The 4,274-nt window shown below is 42.7% G+C and overlaps 1 non-coding gene across 1 annotated transcript; it reads left to right on the top strand.

Moving 5' to 3' along the window:
- The first annotated feature begins 3,806 nt into the window (after nucleotides 1-3,806).
- Nucleotides 3,807-3,914, top strand: LOC112739249 (small nucleolar RNA R71). The gene has a single exon (XR_003170184.1). It is a non-coding gene; the product is annotated as a small nucleolar RNA R71 (small nucleolar RNA).
- Nucleotides 3,915-4,274: the final 360 nt, after the last annotated feature.

The raw sequence follows: 4,274 nt of genomic DNA on the forward strand, positions 1-4,274 counted from the left end.
TTAAAAAATATGCACTGTTCAAGCATTCATTCAGAAAGACAAAAGTATTGCCACCACATCAAAATAATTAATCTGTTATAAAATTCGAAATTCATGCACTTCTTATTCTTTTTCAATTAAAACATTTTTCATTTTAAGAAAGGTGATGGATTCATTTTCATAGCTTTAAGGCATAGACACTTAGACACTAGTGATCATGTAATAAAGACACAAGCATAAATACACATAAAGCATAAAAATTCAAAAAACAGAAAATAAAGAACAAGGAGATTAAAGAACGGGTCCACCTTAGTGATGGCGGCTTGTTCTTCCTCTTGAAGATCTAATGGAGTGCTTGAGCTCCTCAATGTCTCTTCCTTGCCTTTGTTGCTCCTCTCTCATGACTCTTTAGTCTTCTCTAATTTCATGGAGGAGGATGGAATGCTCTTGGTGCTCCACCCTTAGTTGTCCCATGTTGGAACTTAATTCTCCTAGGGAGGTGTTGATTTGCTCCCAATAGTTTTGTGGAGGAAAATGCATCCCTTGAGGCGTCTCAGGGATTTCATGATGAGGAATTTCCTCATGCTTATGGTGAGGTTCTCTTACTTGCTCCATCCTTTTCTTAGTGATGGGCTTATCCTCATCAATGAGGATGTCTTCCTCTATGTCAATTCCAGCTGAATTGCAGAGGTGACAAATGAGGTGAGGGAAGGCTAACCTTGCCAAGGTAGAGGGCTTGTCTGCCACCTTGTAGAGTTCTTGGGATATAACTTCATGAACTTCTACTTCCTCCCTAATCATGATGCTATGGATCATGATAGCCCGGTCTATAGTAACTTCAGACCGGTTGCTAGTGGGAATTATTGAGCGTTGGATGAACTCCAACCATCCCCTAGCCACAGGCTTGAGGTCATGCCTTCTTAGTTGAACCGGCTTTCCTCTTGAATCTCTCTTCCATTGAGCGCCCTCTTCACAAATGTCTATGAGGACTTGGTCCAACTTTTGATCAAAGTTGATCCTTCTAGTGTAGGGGTGTGCATCTCCTTGCATCATGGGCAAGTTGAATGCCAACCTTACATTCTCCGGACTAAAATCTAAGCATTTCCCCCGAACCATTGTAAGCTAATTCTTTGGGTCCGGGTTCACACTTTGATCATGGTTCTTGGTGATCCATGCATTGGCATAGAACTCTTGAACCATTAAGATTCCCACTTGTTGAATGGGGTTGGTGAGAACTTCCCAACTTCTTCTTCGAATCTCATGTCGGATCTCCGGATATTCATTCTTTTTGAGCTTAAAAGGGACCTCGGGGATCACCTTCTTCTTGGCCACAACTTCATAAAAGTGGTCTTGATGCACCCTTGAGAGGAATTTCTCCATCTCCCATGATTCGGAGGTGGAAGCTTTTGCCTTCCCTTTCCTCTTTCTAGAGGTTTCTCCGGCCTTTGGTGCCATAAATGGTTATGGAAAAACAAAAAGCTTTAGCTTTTACCACACCAAACTTAGAAGGTTTGCTCGTCCTCGAGCAAAAGAAGAAAGAAGAGAGTAGAAGAAGAAGAAATAGAGGAGATGGATGGGGGGTATGGTTTGGCTATTATGGGTGGGTTTGGGTGGGAAAGTGGTTTGAATTTGAATGGTGAGGTAGGTGGGGTTTTATGAAGGATGGATGTGAGTGGTGAAAAGAATGGTGGGATTTGATAGGTGAGGGGTTTTTGGGGAAGAGGTATTGAGGTGATTGGTGAATGGGTGAAGAAGAGAGAGAGAGGTGGGGTAGGTGGGGATCCTGTGGGATCCACAGATCCTGAGGTGTCAAGGATATCTCATCCCTGCACCAAGTGGCGTGCAAAAATGCCGCTTTCTGCCAATCCTAGCGTTAAACGCCAGGCTGCTGCCCATTTCTGGCGTTTAACGCCAGCTTCTTGCCCTTTTTTGGCGTTAAACGCCAGTCTGGTGCCCATTTCTGGCGTTAAACGCCCATAATGGTGCCAGACTGGGAGTTTAACACCCATTCTGCTACCCTTACTGGCGTTTAAACGCCAGTAAGTTTCTCCTCCAGGGTGTTCTGTTTTTAATACTATTTTTCCTTCTGTTTTTGCTTTTTCAATTGTTTTTTTTGTGACTTCACATGATCATTAACCTACAGAAAACATAAAATAACAAAAGAAAATAGAAATTTAACATAGATAATTAAAGATTGGGTTGCCTCCCAACAAGTGCTTCTTTAATGTCAATAGCTTGACAGTGGGCTCTCATGGAGCCTCACTGATGTTTAGAGCAATGTTGGAACCTCCTAACACCAAACTTAGAGTTTTAATGTGGGGGTTCAACACCAAACTTAAAGTTTGGTTGTGGCCTCCCAACACCAAACTTAGAGTTTGACTGTGGGGGCTTTGTCTGACTCTGTATTGAGAGAAGCTCTTCATGCTTCCTCTCCATGGTTATAGAGGGATATCCTTGAGCTTTAAACACAAGGGAGTCTTCATTCACTTGAATGATCAATTCTCCTCTGTCAACATCAATTACAGCTTTTGCTTTGGCTAGGAAGGGTCTGCCATCTCTAGTGAGATTCTTGCAGCTTGTACCTCAATAATCCCTAGCTTCTCCATTACAGAGAGAGGCATAAGGTTTATGCTTAACCCTAGATCACACAGAGCCTTCTCAAAGGTCATGGTGCCTATGGTACAAGGTATTGAGAACTTTCCAGGATCTTGTCTCTTCAGAGGTAATTTCTGCCTAGTCAAGTCACCCAGTTCTTTAGTGAGCAATGGAGGTTCATTCTCCCAAGTCTCATTACCAAATAACTTGGCGTTTAGCTTCATGATTGCTCCAAGGTACTTAGCAACTTGCTCTTCAGTAGCATCTTCATCCTCTTCAGAGGAAGAATACTCATCAGAGCTCATGAATGGCAGGAGTAAATTCAATGGAATCTCTATGGTCTCTGTGTGAGCCTCAGATTCCCATGGTTTCTCATCAGGGAATTCCATGGAGACCACTGGGCGTCCATTGAGGTCTTCCTCAGTGGAGATCACTGCCTCTTCCTCCTCTCCAGGTTCGGCCATGTGACACGTGTTTATGGCCTTGCACTCTCTCTTTGGATTCTCTTCTGTATTGCTTGGGAGAATACTAGGAGGGAGTTCAGTAATTTTCTTACTCAGCTGACCCACTTGTGCCTCCAAATTTCTAATGGAGGACCTTATTTCAGTCATGAAACTTTGAGTGGTTTTAATTAGATCAGAGACTATAGTTGTTAAGTCAGAGTGGCTCTGCTTAGAATCCTCTGTCTGTTGCTGGGAAGATGATGGAAAAGGCTTGCTATTGCTAAACCTGTTTCTTCCACCATTACTGTTGTTGAAACCTTGTTGAGGTCTCTGTTGATCCTTCCATGAGAGATTTGGATGATTTCTCCATGAAGGATTATAGGTATTTCCATAGGGTTCTCCCATGTAATTCACCTCTTCCATTGCTGGGTTCTCAGGATCATAAGCTTCTTCTTCAGAGGAAGCTTCCTTAGTACTGCCTGTTGCTGCTTGCATTCCAGACAGACTCTGAGAAATCATATTGACTTGTTGAGTTAATATCTTATTCTGAGCCAATATGGCATTCAGAGTATCAATCTCAAGAACTCCTTTCTTCTGAGTTGTCCCGTTATTCACAGGATTCCTTTCAGAAGTGTACATAAATTGGTTATTTGCAACCATTTCAATGAGTTCCTGAGCTTCTGTAGGCGTCTTCTTCAGATGAAGAGATCCTCCAGCAGAGCTGTCCAATGACATCTTGGATAGTTCAGACAGACCATCATAGAAGATTCCTATGATACTCCATTCTGAAAGCATGTCAGAAGGGCACCTTCTGATCAATTGCTTGTATCTTTCCCAAGCTTCATAGAGGGATTCACCTTCCTTTTGTCTGAAGGTTTGGACTTCCACTCTAAGCTTACTCAATTTTTGAGGTGGAAAGAACTTTGCTAAGAAGGCATTGACTAGCTTTTCCCAAGAGTTCAGGCTTTCTTTAGGTTGTGAGTCCAACCATGTCCTAGCTCTGTCTCTTACAGCAAAAGGGAAGAGCATAAGTCTGTAGACTTCAGGGACAACCCCATTGATCTTGACAGTGTCACAGATTTGCAAGAATTCAGCTAAGAACTGATGAGGATCTTCCAATGGAAGTCCATGAAATTGCAATTCTGTTGCATTAGAGAAACTAATTGAGGCTTAAGCTTAAAGTTGTTTGCTCCAATGGCAGGGATTGAGATGCTTCTCCCATAGAAGTCGGGAGTAGGTGCAGTAAAGTCACCAAGC

This window comes from Arachis hypogaea, chromosome 13 (genome assembly GCF_003086295.3).
Source record: "Arachis hypogaea cultivar Tifrunner chromosome 13, arahy.Tifrunner.gnm2.J5K5, whole genome shotgun sequence".
NCBI classification, from domain to species: Eukaryota; Viridiplantae; Streptophyta; class Magnoliopsida; order Fabales; family Fabaceae; genus Arachis; species Arachis hypogaea.